The sequence below is a fragment of the Rhagoletis pomonella genome, unplaced genomic scaffold, assembly GCF_013731165.1.
Source record: "Rhagoletis pomonella isolate Grant_MI unplaced genomic scaffold, Rhpom_1.0 Rhpom_scaffold_00009, whole genome shotgun sequence".
Classification (NCBI taxonomy): domain Eukaryota; kingdom Metazoa; phylum Arthropoda; class Insecta; order Diptera; family Tephritidae; genus Rhagoletis; species Rhagoletis pomonella.
Window position 1 is genome coordinate 5,375,545 of NW_023458563.1, and position 21,868 is coordinate 5,397,412.

Here is a 21,868-nt window from a genome sequence, read left to right on the forward strand (position 1 = left end):
TTTTCTTAACTTCTATCGTATCTATTAAAATGCAATTTTCAAAAATTTCTTGCATTGCTATGCCTTTTTTATTCCATCTCAAACATACTGTTATAGCATGCCTTTGCTTCTTAGCTCAGCTGTTGTTTGCTGTTGTGTTTCTGCAGCATATTTTTAATACTGTTTAATCCTGCCTTGTATGAAAATGTATATAGCAGGGGTGGGCAAGGCCGAGGCCAAAAAGAGCCACATCTAAGTGCTAAATGCTACAAAGAGCCACAAAAAAAACAAGGAAAACAAACATTTTATTTTTAAATAAAATTATTATTAGAAATGAAAAACATTAATTTTATTATTATTCTATTGTACGTAAGATAGATATAAAAAAAAAGTTCAAAAGATCCCTTTGGCGAGATTTTCAAAATCTGGTTTTACGTCAGTTAAAGCCGTTCATAACAATTCTGTTAAATGTTGGATAGTCAATAGGTACGTTCGTTTAAAGTCTCCAGTAAAAAAGATCCAACAGAGAAATTCCGGCAAGATGTCATCTGTTATCTCACAAGAGAAAAATATCCAAAATAGTACGCGAACAGACAATTTGAAGAAACTTTCAAAAAAATTTAAAACGTAAGAAAACAAATTTCGAAGTCTTATCCTGACACAGTTCACTAGCTAAGCAAAGAGCCGCATTTGGCTCAAAGAGCCACGTTTGCCCACCGTTGATATATAGATTTTTAATTAGATAGTTGTTTAATAGATTTTACTATAGTAGGAGCTTGCAAAATTCGGAGAATCTGTTCCCGTATATACAATGTAAATAATGATGCTGAATATGTTGCATGTGTTCCTTTTGTTGACATGCATAAATTTGATGCATGCTTTGATTTGAATTTATATGTCTTCATATATCACTTTCAAACAAGTATAAGCGACATGATATAAACTGGCACTTGCATGATGTGTTACATGTCGCTATGTTTTGTAGTTCAGGCCTTTAGTATCTATATATAATTGCTCAGTCAAAGGGTGAAAGGGTTAACCCTAAAAGTATAATCTACGTCTGCGAGGCGTATACGGAATGGGTCTTTTTTTAATTTTAACACAAAATTTACTTTTTATTTTGTTGTTTTAAATAAATGTTGTTATAGATTTTATTAATAAAGCTATGTTTTATTATTAGTCAAACTCACAACTTCAATATTCTTTAAAAAAATAAGGCAGGACTAAGTATATTTTAGCTCACACGTTATCTTTTAAGTACATAAGCCTCTACGGCGTATGTTAAGGCTTTACGTTACTCCCAAATAGATTAGGCTTCTAGGGTTAAGAGAGCTTTAGTTTGGAAGTGTGATATTAAATGCTTTTCACCATAAACGGCGCCAATTTTCAATGATTATTGCGTTTCAGATTAAGACTAATACCAGATATTGTGAAAGGTTGGACTATACCTTAAAGGTGACGGTTTTCTCATGGCCTACTGAACGAAGCTTAGAGTAGAGTAATGTCTTTTAAGAACTTAAAAATTATCCTGGGTTACCAGGTGTCTAGCAATACAAGATTAATTACACTGGTCTACAAATTTCAACTTTTTTTCTGCGAATAAGACGGGACCTGGTGTTTCTGAACGGATTTTTCGTCACGTCACGTTTTCGAGAAAAAAGGGGTTGAAACCCCTAAAAACAGCGTTTTTGGCCATTTTCGAAAAATTATAGAGCTGAACCCTGACGTGGTACAAATTTTGCATATATCAGAAATTAAAGGCTAAACCGTGCCCTTTCGAATGAGCCCTATGCCGAATTGATCGCGTGCACCCTTAAAGCAGGGGGTGTATTTGTGTTTAGGGGTGCAGGAAAAATTGATCACAGAAAGAATTTAATCTTAAACGATCATAGAAAATTAATAATGCCAAGGTTTTAACTATATTAAAAGTCGCTGATTACGAATCTGCAGTTAGATTTTAAAAATTCAGGTGACGGGTCGGATATGGTGGATATAAAAAATAAACTGAAATTCGCTAAATAAAAATTTTTAAGTCCGCCATATTGGATCCGCCATTTTGAATTTTTAAAATCTAACTTCAGATTCGTAATCAGCGACTCTTAATGTAGTTAAGACCTTAGCATCATTCATTTTATATGGTCGTTTAAGATGAAATTCTTTCTGCGATCAATTTTCCCTGGACTCCTAGACACAAATACACCCCCTGATCTAAGGGTGCATGCGATTAATTCGGCATAGGGCTCATTCGAAAGGGCACGATTTAGCCTTTAATTTCTGACATATACAAAGTTTGTAGCACGTCAGGGTTCAGCTCTACAATTTTTCAAAAATGGCCAAAAACGCTGTTTTTAGGGGTTTCAACCCCTTTTTTCTCGAAAACGTGACGTGATGGGAAGTTTTGGACCCCAGATTCGTGTTCAGCACGAAAAATCCGTTCGGAAACACCAGGTCCGGTTTATTCGCAAAACCCCCTTAGACCAGTGTTATTGTCTTTCACGAAGTGCTTTAAATAAATTTTGAGCTAAGTACTCACCCGTATTTCGGCGGTTACTACTAGTTTTAATAAATTGTTAGTTTACAGCGTGGCGACGAATAACTGTTACCCCGGTTTTTTTGAGAAATAAAAGGGTCCTTTATAGATTTTGCGAAAAAAGTACTTTATTGTTAATTTTCCACAGATTTTACTTTAGTTGTATTAATTAGTTTTTAAATTTTAATCCTTATTTACATTTGCCAGCAGTATAAACTTTGAGAGAAAAGTTCGTTTGGCACGCAGGTCTTCGTCAATTAATTTATTCCATATCTTCTGTAGCCATAGGCAGATTTTCTCCATTTTGAGTCCCTTATACTTCTTCTTTTGTCCAACATAAGGCCTCATACTCATAAATCAAATAGACTCGGAACTGGTGACTAGGACGGCCATTCATTCGACCAACCTTATACATTTTTTTCTTTTTTGTATTTTTTTTATACACCTGAAAAAGACTTGCGTGCCAAACGAACTTTCCTCTCAAAGCTTAAACTGCTGGCAAATGTAAATAAGGATTAAAATTTAATAACTAATTAATACAACTAAACTAAAATCTGTGGAAAATTAACAATAAAATACTTTTTTCGTAAAATCTATCAAGGACCCTTTTATTTCTAAAAAAAACGGGATAACAGTTATTCGTCGCCACTCTGTAACTTCCTATAAAATTTACCTTTAGGTTTATGCATTTTAAGAATACATCGAAAATTTGTTTTAGAGAATCAATGTGAAATATTTACAGAAACGATTAACCGGTTTGCTGAGCAACCGAGACGTCTGCTTTTTAAATAATTTTTGTAAAACAAATCGGCAAGTACATATCGTCCCCCGCATGCCAGAAACATGAATGTGTAAAGATGAAAATGTCGGGATTTTTTTATGTGGTATGCAGACATATCAATGGTAGGCACTTTTACGAGGGTATATATAAACGAGTTTGTGAAAGGGGGCGTGGCACATCCCATTGGCGTGGAATTTTTTATCAGCCATACCTTCGGAACCATAAGTTCCACGAACTTTAAATTTGGTATGCAGACATATCAATGGTAGGCACTTTTACGAGGGTATATATAAACGAGTTTGGTAAAGGGGGCGTGGCACATCCCATAGGAGTGGAATTTTTTATCAGCTATAACTTGGGAACCATAAGTCGCACGAACTTGAAATTTGGTATGCAGACATATCAATGGTAACTGCTTATATGAGATGAGGGTATATATAAACGAGTTTGTAAAAGGGGGCGTAAGTAAACGTCAAGCTGTGAGGTTGTACTTTATTGTGCTCTGATTTTGGCTTTCTACTTACTAAGTTCATTGCGCTAATTCTGTGTTAAAGTAGTGGTAAAAAGTGCTTATGAGCATCAGAGTGTGAAATATTTGAAGCTAAGTGAAAGTTACTTGTTTTATATTAAAGTAAATTTAATTAAATTTCACTAGCATACATTCTAATTTTGCCGAGTCATTTGTTGCTATCATTGTTGTTGTATCCTTTGTAGTTAACTTTCATTTTGTTTTTGCACATTTGTTCTACTCTTTTTGTTTACTTCTTCTAGTAATTCTTGTCACAGCTGTTTGCGTTGCGTTTATTAAGTGTCATAATTACAGTGATACTCAAACTGTTCGCTACATTTATTTAAAGCTATTTACATCAGCTCCTTAATTGTTATAATTTATTTTGTTTGTCTTTTATTAACGAGTGTATTACATAAATCTTTCAATATGAAGTGTGATCTTGATACTTGCCAAAAAAGCGATTCTGAACGCTACTTATCGTGCTGGCTGTGTGATGGTATTTACTATCTGAAATGTGCTGGTTTGACGGGAAGAATTCTGGACGCTATTAATGATGGCAAGGGCCTTCGCTGGTCTTGCGTAAAGTGCAGGTCAACCGAAGTTGATCTTTTCAAGCTATTTAGGCATACCAGAAATGGTTTTACAGAAATAGGAAGGGAATTGTCGGTACTGACAGAAAAATTTAAGCATTATGAAAATATGTTTAAATCATTCAAATGCTTAGATACCTTGCAATCTGTTAATGATATCCGTGTGTCTAAAGGTAAGCGTCTTCATAGTCCATCTAAGGAAATTGCTGCCGTTGCACGTCAGAATAATCTTCCGACGCACTTAATTAATTTATCCTCTCCGTGTCCTCCAGCATCAGAATCCTCAGCCTCAAAAGACCGTGTAACGAAATCTGCTTCGGATAATAAAGAGCCTGAAGTATCTTCCTCTTCACCCAATGAAGTGGTGGCATGGTCTTCAAAGCCTCCACCGCCTTCCCTATCCTCAACTACTAACGCAGAAACTCAACCCCCTCCACCGGTAGTCCAGTCTGATACGAGGAAACTAGTTGTGGTTCCGCCAAACAAGTCAATATTTGTTTCTAGATTTTCGAGAGACACTACCGAAGACGATATAAAGCTTTACATCTCATCAAAAATTCCAACTGTCGACTTAAGCATCAGAAAATTGAATTTTAATTACGAAAGAAATATTGCTTCATTTAAAATTGACGTAAATTTAGATAATTTTAATGCGCTGCTTAGTAGTTCTTTTTGGCCCCCCGGAGCTTTCGTTCGTGAATTCGAATATAGGCCCAAAAAAGTAAATAACTTAGCTAATATTCCCCGTCATAACACTGAATCAAAAAACTAATTATTAAATCTGCTTTAAGTATTTATTACCAAAATGTAAGAGGCTTAAATACTAAATTAACGAAATTATACTTTAAAGGCCTTGAATGTAATTATAATTAGGGGATTCCCTTAAGCTCGAAAGTGGCTCGAAAACCACGAAACCTCGAAACTTTTCCAGCCTCGAAAAACAACTGTCAAAAATTGTATGAGTGGCGATTTTCGCGTGCCTCGAAAACTTTCGAGGCAAATTAGTCGCGAAAAAAGCCTCGAAAAGTCGTTCGTAAGTTTCAGTGTTGCCTTTATATCCGAATATTCTACGAACTTCATACAATTTACATTTTTCATTATTTCGTGGCATTTTCAATGCTGATTTTATATGTATTTATTTCAGCTGATGCGACGTATTATACAAAAAACTCTGAATGAGCTGTCAAACTTCGGAATTTCTCCATTGTTTACGAGGCTGAAAAAAGGTGCATTCCCAAAAACAGCCTCGAAAACTTTCGAGGTTTTCGAGTTTTCTGCTCTTCGCGTTTAAGGGAATCCCCTAAATATTCTTTCTTTTACTGAAACTTGGCTGAAATCTCACATTTTCAATTCAGAGGTTCTTCCAAATAATTATCATATCTATAGACAAGATAGGGAGGACAGAATCGGCGGTGGCGTACTCTTCGCTGTAGACTCTTCAATACCATCTGAAGAAGTTAGTCTTCCACACATTGATTCAGTAGAGTTTAAATGCATTCGTGTACAGGCTGGAAAAGGATCTATTTACTTAGCTCTGTGCTATATCCCTCCCCGATCTGACACATTGGTGTATTCACGACTCATCTCTTTACTGAAATCAGTTAATTTACTGACTAAACCTGCTGATTCAATGATTATATTGGGTGATTTTAATTTACCAAGCATATCATGGAACATCATTGACAATGATATCATACCTTTCGCGTCTGGTGCGTGCAACAACGAATTTTTAGAGGAGATGTACTTCACAATAAGTTTGGTAGAGTATTAGATCTTGTTTATGTTGATGATGCATCTAAGTCCGTTGTAAATAAGTGTGATCCACTAGTTTTGCCCGAAGATGTCTACCACCCTGCTATGGAGGTATCTTACGAAGTTATAAGTGATGGTCAAAATTGCAGTACCCAAGCATACGAGCCAAATATTCGCTTTGATTTTTCGAAAGCCAACTTTAAATTGCTTAACAAAGAACTGTCTAAATTGTCGTGGCCTGCATGTAAAGAAAATATTGAACAAAGCGTTGCACTTTTTAACTTTACTTTACATAAATTATTTGAAAAGCATGTGCCTAAACTTATGTATGTTCCTGAAGAGCAAACACAGTTATGGTTCACTAAAGAGCTGAGAAATTTGAAAAACAGAAAGTCGCGTTATTTTAGATTACACAAAAAAACCGGTTTACACTCATACTATGTAAAATACTCACTTTTGCGTCATTAGTTTTTTTAATTAAACAAGAAGTGTTATAAAGCTGACTTGTGTAAAATCAAACGGTGTATAATATATAACCCCAAGTCATTTTATGACTTCGTAAACTCCAAGCGAAATGTACGTGGGTTTCCTTCCGCCATGAAGTATCAAAATACCGTCTCTAGTGATAATCAAATAATTTCTAACATGCTCGCTCAGTTTTTTAAATCCAATTATTCCGTTAACTCACATGCTAACATTGTCTATTCTTTTAAACTTTGTCCAATGAACTCAATAAATATCCCAGTAATATCTCCCGATGATGTAGTAGTTTATCTGAAATCCTTAAAGCGGTCCTTCAGTTATGGTCCTGACCAGATCCCTACTTGTATTCTTATAAATTGTTCTGATTATCTCTATGAGCCGTTAACAGCGTTATTTAATTTATCTCTTAAGGAGGGCGTTTTTCCAACTATATGGAAGGAATCGTTCATAACCCCATTACATAAAAGCGGTAACAGATCTTCAGTGGAGAACTACCGGGGAATAGCTAAGCTTTCTGCAATTCCTAAATTATTTGAAGCAATTATAACAAATCAGTTGACGCATTCTAAAAGCTAGAAGAGATTTCATATAGTCAACATGGATTTTGCAAGGGCAAATCAACTTCTACAATTAACATCAACTTCTCGAATTAACATCCTATATCTCAAAAGCATTTAGTGAAAGCAAAACTGTTGATGTTATATATACTGACTTCAGTAAAGCATTTGACAAAGTGTGCCACTCGTTGCTCATCTACAAACTTGATCTTCTTGGTCTTCCACCTAATTTTCTACGTTGGATCTCTTCATACCTCTATGAGAGATCACAAAGGGTAATATTTAAAAATACTATCTCTGACGTCATTGATGTTACTTCAGGAGTCCCTCAAGCTAGCCACCTAGGCCCGGTTCTGTTCTTGCGTTTTATAAACGATATTTCTACAGATATACCATTTTCTAAAATTTTAATGTATGCAGATGATGTAAAGCTTTATAAATCGTACGTTTCAATTAAAGAAAGGTCTTTGCTACAATCAGACTTAGACAGCATGGCTTACTGGTGTCAAGTGAATCTTATGCCTCTAAATCTTAAGAAATGTAAAGTAATGAGCTTATCGCGAAGAGGGGTTCATCCCACTTCCTATACAATAGGTAACCATAACCTGGAACAGGTATACAATTTTGTGGATCTTGGTATCACAATGGATCCTAAGCTTAATTTTAATCTTCATATTAATGTGACAGTCAACAAGGCTAAAGGTGTACTTGCATTTGTGAAACGATGGTCAAAAGAATTTTGTGACCCTTATATCACTAAAACCCTGTTTACAACATTAGTTAGGCCAATTCTGGAATACGGTTCGGTGGTTTGGAATCCAAGGTATCAAATTTACTCAGACAAGGTAGAATCAATTCAAAAACAATTCCTACTTTTGGCTTTAAGAAATTTCCGTTGGGATTCTCAATATAACCTTCCACCTTATACGAGCCGATTAAAACTTATTAATCTTCCTACACTTTCCAGCCGCAGGCAAATGCTTGGTACAATTTTTACAGTTAAATTACTAACAGGCTCAATTTTTACAGTTAAATTACTAACATGCTCAATTTCAAGTCCGCTTCTTCTTGGCGAAGTTAGCCTTAATGTTCCCTCCCGGGTATCTAGACACTTTCGCCCTCTATTTCTGAAAGCTTGTAAAACTAATTTTGAATTGCACGATCCACTCCGTTGCTTATGCCAGGATTTTAACTCTCATTCCAGCACGTTTGATATATCAGATCCGCTTTTCAGCATTAAGAAATCGATACTGTCCTCTCTCAATAAATGAATCATTAAAATATAGACATAAAATCGGCTGATGAATTTAGTTCTGTAGCTGAACAGTTTTAGATCTCGACACTTAACAAACTCCTGCCTATCGTGACTCGGCGCAAAAATTGAAAATACTGGTTCCGTACGTCATGCGGACTGCGCCCCTCGTGCGGATGGGCGGGAATGGAGGGTAAAAACCGTTGGGATATTATTATTATTATATCCCATAGGCGTGGAATTTTTTATCAGCTATGACTTCGGAACCATAAGTCCCACGAACTTAAAATTTGGTATGCAGACATATCAATGGTAAGTGCTTATATGAGATGAGGGTATATATAAACGAGTTTGTAAAAGGGGGCGTGGCATATCCCATAGGCGTGGAATTTTTTATCAGCTATGACTTCGGAACCATAAGTCCCACGAACTTAAAATTTGGTATGCAGACATACCAATGGTAGGTGCTTACATGAGGGCATATAAAAACGAGTTTGTGAAAGGGGGCGTGGCATGTCCCATATTCGTTGAAATTTTTATCAGCTATAACTACGGAACCATATGTCCCATCAACTGGAAATTTGGTATAGCTATGGTAGGGGGAGCGTCCCATTACGCTGCATTACAAAATTCTTTATCGCAAAATTCTGCAAAATGTTAAAAAATTCTGCTCGATCAAAATTCTGTATTTTTTTAATTCTGCTTTTTCTAATTCTTCTTTTTCAAAATTCTGCTTTTGAAAGTGGCGCATTTTGAAATTCTGTCTCACAAAGTTCTACTTTTCGCACTTTCGTCTTTCAAGATTCTGCTTTTGTGGTAGATAAAATCTGACAAAATTTACCATAGTCGCATCTTTGGCTGTGTGCCAGTCGGTAACTTTTTCTCCTTGGTGAGACAGGTTGGAAAAATTTACTATGGTGTATGAATAAATTGAATTTTGCTGTTCCAAATGCAAAGTAAAATTTTGACAATTGAAAAACCAAACAAACGCCCGTTCGAATGCTTTATTTTTGTGTTTGCGGAAATTGTTGAAATTGATATTTACTTTATAACTTGCAAGTAACCTGGGCCTTTGTATGCTTTTTTCAGCTTCCATTTTGATTTTGACTCTTTATTACCACCATACAATATTAGGTTTGTTCCACAAGCTTCTCGAAGTCATTCGAGTTGCATATACATATGCGTTCCACAAGTAAGTTTTAGAGTTTCTTTGATATACGCTCACAGTTTGAACTTTGCTCGAGTTTTTCTACAAGTAGAGTGTGGAACAAACCTATTATGTATGTATATATATATTTAGAAGCTGTAAAAATTTTACCTAGCCCCATGACCTAGGTAAAATTCTGATGTTTGTATTCACCACGAGAAATATTAAATTTTTGGTTTGATCCGTCAAAACTCCATCTTCCGACTTACATAAGTAATTTCGTTTTTAATAGTTTTTATAAGCTGCTTCTTTTTAATTTCTTGTTATCCTTTCTGGAAATTTGAAATTTTGCAAAAATAAGTTTTTGTGAATTCAATACAAGATTATAGAAACTGGGAATTGCTTCCTACAACAACTACTTTTTGCGGCGATGCCACCCTTCGCCACGGTTTTACGTTCTAGCCCTTCTGTTACATTAAGAAAAACTTACACATGCGACATTAGGGTCACGTAATGACCTGACCTAGGTTTTCTATATATACCGGTATAAAAGTTAGTAATTTCAGTTGCAGTTTTTAACATTTATTAGTTTTATTGATTATTTATCTGTTTATACACACATCTACATATAAATACATACGATACATATTCAATTTGTATGCTCAAGACAAGAGGTCGTAGAAACTGTAACCGTTGTACGATGTTGTGGACACACGGGTTTTTTACAGATAGTACAGTGTTCGTAAGTTTTGCGACAAATTGAGCTAGGACAAACTGCGGAGGTGGCTCGTTGACTAGCTTTTCCTTTTTTCGGAGTTGCTGCTGCCGAAGTGCTTGGTTGCTCTGCTTCTGCCCGCATATTTCGCACAATATCTGCTGACGATTGAGTTCTGGGTAAACGTTTTCTACGTTCAATTTCTCTATCAAGGAGGTCTAAGCCAAGATTTTCAAGGAAAAGTCTACGCTTATATATTTTCGTTGCATTCCATAAAAGATTGATTTCTGTCCACAAAACATAGGCATTTAGCACTGAGATATCAACGATATTTGAAAAAATTGCTACAGGCCAGCGATGCAGGTATATGTTTCTATAAGCTGGTCAATTGTATCTACTCCGAATTTTGTAGAATTATAGAAGCCAATAATCTCTGGCACCTTTTTCGGGTGGTTTTCCATTGCGTTTTTATCATGATGCATAGTGCTCAACACAGTAACCATCTTTTATTTTTTGGGTACGTATTGAACAAGGGTGACTTGTCCATTGAAGAAGTATCGACTGCTTAGCACTGGTAAGCGTCTTAACTCCTGCTTAGTGCCACAAACCGGTAGGAATCTTTTATTACTTCTTACGGTTCCTACCAATGTCATCTTTTTCTCCAATAACTTCAGTGCCAAATCTCTAGTGGTGAAAAAGTTATCAGTTGTCACATCCCGTCCTTCATACCCACTAACTAGATTCAATACAACTCGTTGGCCTTGGTTTCGTTCGGGTGAAGCAGACGCTGACTCTTTAACCAAATAAATTTGGAAGTTAAGGCAATATTTTGTACGCATATCCGCAGCTACCCATGCTTTCATTCTATATTTGCTTGGCTTACTTGGCATATACACCAAGAAGGGGCATCTGCCTTAAAAGGAATTAGTCGTTCATCTTCTGTAATATTTTCGTATGGCGAATATAGCAGCGGTAAATAAGCCACCCACTTCTCGTAAAAATCGTCAATCGGAGCAAGTTTATCATTTAGTCTGAGTCTGAGCCCTGTGATTATCCCTGTTATCGAACCTCAAAACACAATTAATTTCAAGGAACCTGCCAAGTGGCATTGTAGCGCGAAGTATTGGTCGACCATGTACTTTATCCCAAAGGCTTCGAATACTTTCTCCGATTGAACGATATACGCCTGAAATTGAATTTATTATTATGTTTTGGCTATGTATAAATACGCAAAAGTATACTAATTTAATTACCTGCTAAATTAAAATACCCAAAAAGGCGTCCAATTCTATTTCATCTATTTGGTTGTACCTCTCTCCAATTTGATTAGTGCCCTCAATATAAGTGAATTGAATTACCATTCGTTTCATTTGGGCCGTAAAGCATAGGTCGAATGATTCCTTGATATTGGAAATGCGGTGTACTGCATATGCCGTAACTCCCTGTCTCCGGTCAATTATATTTTCTACCCTGGTCCTAGCACTATTGTGTCCAACTGGCTCCGTTGACCACTCAATATCTCTATCCTTCGAATAATACACGGGAATACTGCTTTCATTTTCCACTACAGGCACAATACTTTCCTCGTCACCACTCTCAATATATTCGTCAGAAGAAACGTCGAACTCAAACTCTTCCACTATATAATCTTCATCCTCTACTTCACTACATTCATCAATATCCTCATCATCATCAATGATCTGCTGTATTTGGCTTTCTGTCAGACGATTTGGCCGCTAAACTATATTTTAGTTCATAAATACAGCACAAAGAATCAAACAATAATAATAATAGATTGGCGCCTACACATATGTTAGTGTTTGACCGAGCTTCTCCTCCGACTTGCGGTGTGCAACTTGATGTTTTCACACAAAGTGGAGGGACCTACAGTTTTACGCCGACTCCGAACGGCGATTGTATTTTTATGAGAAGCTGTTTTACATGGCAGAAATACACTCGGAGGTTTGCCATTACCTGCCGAGGCAATAATCAAATATAGGAGTTAAAATACTTACCGATGCTTGCACTCTTTCCATTTTATATAAAAGTAATGAATATCTGCTTTTGCACGCAAAATCTAATCACAAAAAAGGCGCGAGCTACACCCCTGCAGTGAAAAGCTAAACCAGTATGCACAGTATTCCAGTTCATGAACTATTATTTAAGGATAAAAGTCATACCAGTTGTTTATGAACCATAATTATACCAGTTCCGCAAAGAAAAAAGTAAACTAGTTGGTAGAAATTCTAGTTCGAAAACTGGTATTAAATGGGAGAGTCATACCAGTTCGTCATGGACTATAATTATACCAGTTCTCCGCAGTGAAATGCCAAACCATAAATACTAATTCATTAACCAGTATGTGCTAAAGCGACGGCTTACCATTTCGGCGATTTCGAACAACTTATGCGATCAGCGACATCTGTCTTTGAATAGGTATAACCAAAACTAAAATGTGGTTAATTGCTTTCATCACAAATGTCGGCTGTGGCGCCGAGTGGAGACTACCGATTCTGGTTCTCAGATCTCAGGTTCGAGGGCGCGTAAAGGTTGTTAAAGTAAAGTAAGTAAATTAATTTAACTAATTATTTCAATTTAAATATAAAATAAAATTTGTACATAAATTTAACTTGATTTGGAAAAAACCCAAATACTCAAATACAATAAAAAATGAAAATAAATAATTTTTTGTTCTTTTTAAAACAATAAATTTAAAAATTACACAAGAGATATAAATAAAAAAATAAAAAAAAAATTCGCTCATTGAGATTCGAACTCGGATCTCTTGATTTGGCGTGCCAAAGCTTTACTCTGTCGACCATTGCCACTGTTGCAGCGCCGCGAGCAAAATGACATACTTGTGCTTTTCACGGGGGATGAATAGGCAGTCTACCCCTTCAACTGGTATGATTTCTGCTGGTAGCGTGCTGATGCAGGAGCGGACAATTGACATCTCCTATGACACCGCCATGTTAAAAATACCAGTCGCTAACATTGAAAAAGGATACAACGTGAACTAGTTGGGCTGAAACGCAAACTGGTAGCATTCTGGTTCACAACTGGTAGCTTTCCCTGCAGGGACACTTCACGTGCAAAACGGATCGCGGTCACTGAATGACCTTGTGGTGCGCACACGTAACTCTTGACGTTACCACTTGTCTGATAAAACAAAATCGTTCTTTTTAAGCTTTTTCGAAAGGATCTTCCTCAATAAAGGAATTCATGAAAGGAAATTTTGTCCCTATCAAGATATATGAGAAAATTAATCAGAAAAAGGTCATCAAATGACCTTAATGTAACAGAAGGGCTAGAAAAGGTTTCTGTTTCCGATGCATGCTGTCATGCACTGACCAAAACTCAGGAGAATATTTCGCGTTATGATTATTTCCAGTAATAAAAGTTTCGTCAAACTTATTAAAAATACTGAAAATCAAAATTCTGTATTAAAATATAAAGTAAACAATGTTAAATTGGACATTGGACCTTAAAAAGTGCGCACTCATTAAAATTATGACATGTCCAATTTAACATTGTTTACACTATATTTTAAAACAGAATTTTGTAATTCAGTATTTTGAAAAGCAGAATTGTCAAAAGCAGAATTTTCAAAAAGCAGAATTTTGACAATTTTGTAGTACCAGAATTTGGCATTTTTAATCAGCCATAAATTGGGAACCATAAGTCACATGAACTTGAAATTTGGTATTCAGACATAGGTATCTATGGGAGGTAATCAGAGTAAAATATGCATATATAAATGAATTTGTAAAAGGGGGATATACATATATGTATTCATCTATTATATAACTCGGCTATTTAAAACTGTGTGTGTTTTTTTAACCTTACCGTCTTTAGATTATTTTGAAATGGAAAGATTAAATCGTTTTTTAATCCCGCGATGCTGTTAAACGAAAGAGGTTCATTCATAATGAATAAACCCCATTCCGAATTAAGCATTCGACCACAAAAGTGCAGTTATACTAAAACAGCTAATGGAATAGGCAGCTAAGCGGAATGTATCGTAGTAGACTAATTTTAATTTAGAAATTTGATCGTTACCTTAATCCACCTAATATTAATAATAGAACAAGATTTGTAGTACAAGTGATGATCAATAGATATTATAGCACGATAAAGCTAAAAGGCTAACAAGGATGCCTTAATATAAACAAAGAAAAGAGTTTGTCTCCTTTAAATTATGCTGAACTGAATATTTTTATTACTGTTTTATTTTTTGATTTGTTTACCCCGAACGACGTCGGGGGCTCTGCTACACACCCACCTACCAAATTTCATGCAGATATCTCGAAAACTGAGAGACTAGATTGCATACAAACAGACGGACAGACAGACAGACAGACAGACGAACATGGCTAAATGACTTAGCTGGACGTTCTGATCATTTAAGTATACATTTTAATGGGTCTATCTCTTCTTATTCTGGTACTTACAAACATCGGACCAAAGTTATAATAAGATAACACCGTGCTACATTCAATTTTGCACACGAAAAAATCATTATATTCACAAAACTGGGGGGCCAAATATAGTAGAACTGCGTTTTTAGTTTTTTTCTCTGACGTGGCTTTGAAATTTCTACAATATAATTGAGTAAAAAAATTATTCAGAAGATTCGGTGCATTGTAGAATAACAATGTGTGTGTAGAATGGAAAAAAAAATAATTTTTGGGTGCACCAGGACGAATAAGTCCTTTTAAAACATTATCCTTGAATATTCTTGGAAATTTCCAATATTGATAGTTACAATACCCATAAATGAAGATACTGCAAACATTATTATTGAACCATGTATGCGCTCTGAAAGAAAAAACTGACCTTATGATGTACCTACGGTTTAAATACTTTAATTGTTTTGTATACAAGGCCGTAGCCAGCCCAGGGGAGCAGGAGTTTATATAGAGGGAACAAATGCTTTTAATTATATAATAAAAATTTTTCGGTATACCTTTTCTGGTATCCTTTACAACGCGCTGTAAGATATCGTTGCAACGATATGAATTTTAAAAATCGGTTTGAAATTTTTTGGTTTAAAATAAGAAAGGGAATTTAGTAGCCTTTACAACGATAGCAAATTTTTAAAAATCGGTTAGTAGTTTCTTTGTTAAATTGTTTTTTTTTTATAAAAAAAGGTGTTTTTTCTTTTAAGTGTTTTTTTTTCTAAAATTTTTATATACGAAGTATACAAATACGCATAGCAGAAGAAATAAGGTTTGATTGCACTTACAACGATATCAATTTTTTAAAAATCGGTTGGTAATTTTTTTGTTTATAATATTTTTTTTTATAAAAAAAAGGTATTTTGTTCTTTTAAATATTTCTTCTCAAATTTTTACATACGAAGTATACAAACATGCATATCAGAAGAAAGGGGGTTTAATCACGTTTACAACGATATTAATTTTTCAAATTATTAAAAATCAGTTCAAAATTATTTGAAATATAAGGTTTCTAATTTTTCAAAGACCTGAAATTTGACCCCTTATAGCACCTGTAATATAAGTTTGGACAAAAAAGTTATATACCATTTAATTAAGAGCAAAAGGCAGACTATGTCTGTATTTTCCGTTGTTTAGTTATTTACATATAATGATAAAAAATAATTTTTTTACCAACGGTCCTATTTTGAACTTCAAAGGCCCATATCTCGATTTCGGAGGCTAACTTCGAAAAACGGAGAAATTACTTTTTTACCTATGACTCAATCTCTTAAGAAAAATTGGTTTGGTCCAATACCCAGCAGAATGCTGTACAGTGTAGTGATTCCAGTATCTTCCTTTATGTATATTGTAGCTTATCATATAAAAACAAGTGTAAATTTTTTTTATCTAAAACTAATAAAATTAGAAGGACGAAATTCGAGGATGTGGTATGGTTTACATATTAGTCCTTGACATATATTTTTTTCAAAAATAAATATTGGAAATTTCCAAAGATATTCAAGCATAAAGTTTTAAAAGGACATTTTCAACACTTATTCGTCCTGGTGCACCAAAATATTAAACTTTTTTTACAATTCTACAGAATTTTTCCTTTTAATTGATACCCACATTGCTACTCTTCAATGCACCAAATCTTTTAAATAATTTTTTTATCCAATCATATCCTAGAGATTTCAAAGTCCTTAAAAAAAATCCTGACGTCAGAGAGAAAAATAAAAAGGCAGTTATACGATGTTTGGCTCCTAGTTTTGTGAGTGTATTGATTTTTTCGAGTGTTTTATAAAATTTTGGTTTTTGTCGCCCGGCGTAACCTTTCTCCTTGTATTGAAGTCGGCTATAAAATGGCTAAATAAACAATGGGGTATTAATACTGGAAGTCTCCTGAAGAGAACCGCAGTTTTCCGATCGAAAAATATTGATTTTCAAGAATTTTATACTATTTCTACGACTTTGAGCGCTTTGAGCTCTCCCTAAATATTTATTCGTTTCAAAATAAAAAATAGGGGTATATATTTTCGGTATAGAACAATCCTAAATTAAAATTCCGACTTTATTTTTTCGGACCACTCTAGTATACATATGTATATTAGTAGTAACTAGTAATAATCCCCGAAAATCGGGGTGCTCCGTGGTCTAAAAAATCTGCATATTTCTTTATACTAAAAACAACATGCATTGCATTTGGTAGTTAACTTTAACTTGGTATTTGGGCAAGATCGTACCCTACTCAATACGCCATGCGTTAAGCAATCCCCTTTTCTAGGGTTTGACCTTGAGACTTATTTATTGTTATTGCGAACGCTACAATAATTTTGAATTGAATCCAGAACCTTAATTTTAAAGTAAATTATCTCTGTACGATTATAAACATATAGATACATATATAGACTTATAATACAAATAGAACCATATTTGCCTCAGAAAACATCGAAATAAACCATGTAAGATTTATATATGGGTATTTGTACAGAGGCAAAACCAACATTTTTGGTTTGCAGATCTTCCTCTGTATCCCATTCGCACGAACATAGCAATGCTTTGCTCGATATGAAACAAAACAGGGACGAAAACGAATAAATGGAACACAATGCTCAAATCAAAATAAAGGGCACAGCTCTGCAGCGATATTATTATTGATACTGTGTATGAATGTATGGATATGCATCAACGTTGTGTATGTACATATCAAGTCCTAACCGCCAAAATAACGTAAGCGACATTTTTTTCAAAATTTTCTTTTTGATGCAGAAATATTCCTAGAGCATCTAGATAAAAAGAAAATTTTTTAAAACATGTCGCTTACGTTATTTTGGCGGTTAGGGCTTGATATGTACAGAGCCAACGGGAACATTTTCTTTGCAGATCTTCCGCTGTATCGCTGCCTACATGCACACAAACGTGGCAATGCTTTGTACGATATGAAACAAAAACGGAACCATTTTTCATTCTCTTATGTCCCGCTGAGACGCTGCCTATCGAAATGGGCGTAGCAATGCTTTGCTCAATGTAAAACTTTTAAAATCTTTCGCTCCAAATAATTCGAAAATGGTTCAATGAATCTTAAATCTAAAAAGTTTGTGCAAAGTTTCAGATCGAGCACTTTAATTTGGTGTATAACTTGTCTCTGTACGACTTGCAGATCGCTGGGAATAAGCGCCTTGTTTCAGAATAATATATTTGGGCAATTCACAAGGTGCCGTATTTGTCGTGTTTGTCGTGAAGTCATGATATTTCATGACAGTTGTAAAAATGTTGTTATTGTTTTGTGAAGAAAAATAACACATGACGATACAACTCTGCAACCTATGTTTATTCGGTGTTATGTGAGGTTAAGTGCTGAGATATAATAAATAATCGTAACAGGTGTTCACAACCGTCGTGTTTTAACACAACTTTTGTTAGGAAAATATAACTTCACAACACCTTGTGAATTGCCCAATAGATTCTTTAGGGGTCTTTATACCTACGTTCTAACTAAATAGTTCATAGGTCATAGTTAATCCAAAATAAGTATGAAAACCAAGAGTACCAAAAACATTACATATATTAATTAGCACACTGCAAATCAACTTATAAATAACTAGTTTGTGGGTAGTTGGCTGAAAACAAACTTACTTTTTCACGACATCATCATTTGAAAGTAGTCGGTTAAAAATAACATAAAGTTGTTTCTGCATCAAAAAGAAAATATTGAAAAAAATGTCGCTTACGTTATTTTGGCGGTTAGGGCTCGATATGATCTGTCAAAGTATGCATTTTTTTTGTGATTCTGACCAATCATGTACTTCTTCAAATCGTTATATCTCGGGTTCTGCTGATCTTAGAGACTTCATCTAAACGTCATTTTAAAGCTAAGAAACGGGCTTAAAATTTCTATATATAAGATGGTCAAGATTGTCCTAGAGCTAACTTAGCTATCAGTTGAACTTTTTGAAGTTGATTTGCATAGTGAAGACCAGTAAATTAGGGACTTAAAATTATGCCATCGTAATTCCTTTTTAATTCTCTATAAAAAACGTGGTTAAAAAAAAATGGGCGATTTTCAAGAACTATTTTTAAAATATTTTTCTTTATGACGAGATGGTTTATTTTGTGAGAATCAAAAATTGTTTGTAAATTTTTTTCGCAAACTTATGTTAAGATATCGAGCCCTAACCGCCAAAATAACGTGAGCGACATTTTTTTCGAAATTTTATTTTTGATGCAGAAATGCATCTAGATGCTCTAGGAATATTTCTGCATCAAAAAAAAATTTTGAAAAAAATGTCGCTTACGTTATTTGGGCGGTTAGGGCTCGATATATTTGGTAAGGTCTTAACCATCAAGTTTTTGCAAGAATTTAAATTTTATTGCAGATTCCGATAGAATACCTATACCGGTATAATATTTGTACGACAAGATTTTTCTTTAAGACGACAAATCCTTAGAAATGGGCGTGGCAATTGCAGGACAAAGTTGGCCAAACGCCGACTTTATTGCGGATTTCGGCAGAATATCGCTTCGTTAACAATCTTTGTTCCACAAATTTTTCAATCCATATAGATATTCTGGCGAATCCACAATAAAGTCAAAATTTTTGAACTTTGATTTTGATATAGCCACGCCTATTTCTAGAATATTCTTTGATAGAAAATGATGTGAAACAAACATTGTTCCGCGAAGCGATATTCTGCCGAAATCCGCAATAAAATCAGCATTTTGCAAACTTTAGCCCACCAATTGCCACGCCCATTTATAGGGGTATGTCGTCTTAAATAACAATCTTGCTGTACAGATATTATATCTGGATAGGTATTCTATCGGAATCCCTAATAAAATTATACTTTTTGCAAAAACCCGACGTTTAACACCTTACTAAATATATCTCAACATAAGTTTTCGAAAAAAAATTACAAAAAATTGGTGATTCTCACAAAATAAACCATCTCTTCATAAAGAAAAATATTTTGAAAATAGTTCTTAAAAAAACATCAATTATTTAACCTACGTATTTTATAGAGAATTAAACAAGGATTACAATGGTATAATTTTAAATCCCTAATTTACTGGTATTCACTATGCAATTCAACTTCAAAAGTTCAACTGTTAATAGCTAAGTTAGCTTCAGGACAATCTTGACCATCTAATATATAAAAATGTTAAGCCCGTTCCTTAGCTTTAAAATGACGTTAAGATGAAGTCTCTACGATGGGCAGAACCCGAGATATAACGATTTTAGGAAGTACATGATTAGTCAGAATCACGAAAAAATGCAAAATTTTACAGATCATATCTCCAAAGAAACTAGCGAAAAAAAATTCCTCGAACAGGTGTTAGCTTATTTCATTTAAAGAACCCATAAAAAATATGAAGCCAATCGAGAGGATGACACCAAATTGGGTGTCTGATATGAAAAAGAATGTCTCATCTTTAGTAAATTGAGTTACTAAGGGGTATGTACAAATCTGCAAGAAAAACGGCCTTAAAGTTTGCATGCGCTCCCATGTCCAAATTAAGATGCATTTTCTTCTAATAAATTTTTACAAAACATAGAGTACCAGGTGGAGGTAATTTCTGCATACTTAACTAAACTTTTTTTTTAGATATGTATATATTCCTGCCCATGCAAACAAATTTACATAGGTATGCATGTAAGTGTGTATATACGGGCTGCTGTCTGGGATACTGGCTTGCATGAGGACACAATTTTTGCAGCATATTATCCCGTATCACTCATATTGCAGTTGCATTCATGTGCTGCATGCAATGTAAACAAAGACGCGCACTCGAACACATACTACGACCTAAAAGGGGCACGTGTGTACATACGTGCTTACGCACGCGCAAATGTCTTTCCGGCGTTCCGTGCATAATTTTGTTAATTAATTTCTTATGCATACATACATACATATCGCACCCTAAATTATAAACAGTCACAGCTCAAAAAATCCCAAATGTTCAGGAGAATGGCTACGCAAGCGACAAAAGCAGTCATAATATACTTTTCCAGTTAAAGAAGGTCGCGATGAGTTTTGGCATCTTTTTAAAGACATTTCGACGCTCATCAGAAGAGATCCGTTTCGTATGTGGCGCATATTCATGAAACCGACAATTGAGTATACTGTTGTGCATCTGGTAGTGACCGCCCGATTGGCGACTTCCGCGCTGCAGGAACGGGCATACATATCACTCATTTGTACATACATAATTTATTTTGGTTTCACTAGTATCTGGCGGTTTCACTGGTAATTTAAGAGAAAAAATTATTTTTACCTTCTCTCAGTTTCTAATAAATCCAGATACAAATACTAATTTTTCACTTAAATTGCTTTCGTGAAACTGGCTGTAAGCATTTTGGGAGTAAATTGAGAACTTCACACGCGTCTTCTGAAAAATACCCTTTGTAATTCCGGCAGTTTTCTCGCACATAAATGTGGGATATCCAAATACGCACAATCTACTAAGCTGTAAATTTCATAAATTTCATGTGTATGCGTCACGTTGGAAGCGGACGCATTCCGATGGTAGCTTTATATCTGCACATATATATGTAAGTATATACATACAAATGTGTGCATAGTAAACACACGCGTAATGATGCATGTACATATGTACAAACATATATATGTATGTACATATATAGTTTATATATGGGTATATGTATGTATATCGTTACCTTCCCTGCAGTCAAATATACTAGTTGTAAACTACCTCACAACTAGTATGAACCGCATGCCCAACTAGTCAGCCTTTTTTCCATGCAGTTAACTGGTATTTTTAACATGGGGATGTCCTACGAGATGGCACTTGTCAGATTTCGGTCGGAAATATACCAGTCTCATACTAGTTCAAAGTAGACAGAAAAATACTAGACCAATTATGGACCAAAACCACTACTTTGGGAGTAAAAAAATAAAATGAATTCATTAATATACAATAAAACACTTTTGATTAAGTACACTTTAATATATTACACATTTTTATTTAGCAGCCTTAAATTCGCCAAAAATTAGTGTTACATTTTTTGGGTATTAAGTAAAAGGAAAAATAATTACATAAATATTTCAAACTTTCCAACATAAATTTAAATGCATTTTTCATTAAATGTTATTAAAAGTAAAAGGATTCAGGT

At 34.7% G+C, this 21,868-nt stretch overlaps 2 protein-coding genes across 6 annotated transcripts in view; both read right to left on the minus strand.

Annotated features, from left to right (window-relative positions):
- LOC118745552 overlaps nucleotides 1-21,868 on the minus strand; it is a 165,534-nt gene that overhangs the window by 142,053 nt on the left and 1,613 nt on the right. The window contains exon 2 of one of the 5 annotated variants that reach the window (XM_036479019.1): nucleotides 18,373-18,428. The exons of 3 other annotated variants lie outside the window; for them this stretch is intronic. The gene's annotated coding sequence lies outside the window, so the exon portion shown is untranslated. Of the gene's footprint in view, nucleotides 1-18,372; nucleotides 18,429-20,738; nucleotides 21,480-21,868 lie in introns of those variants that run through there. One more of the 5 variants, XM_036479021.1, reaches the window with a different exon arrangement.
- Nucleotides 1-21,868, minus strand: part of LOC118745553 — a 103,825-nt gene that overhangs the window by 80,262 nt on the left and 1,695 nt on the right. The gene's annotated exons all lie outside the window — the stretch shown is intronic.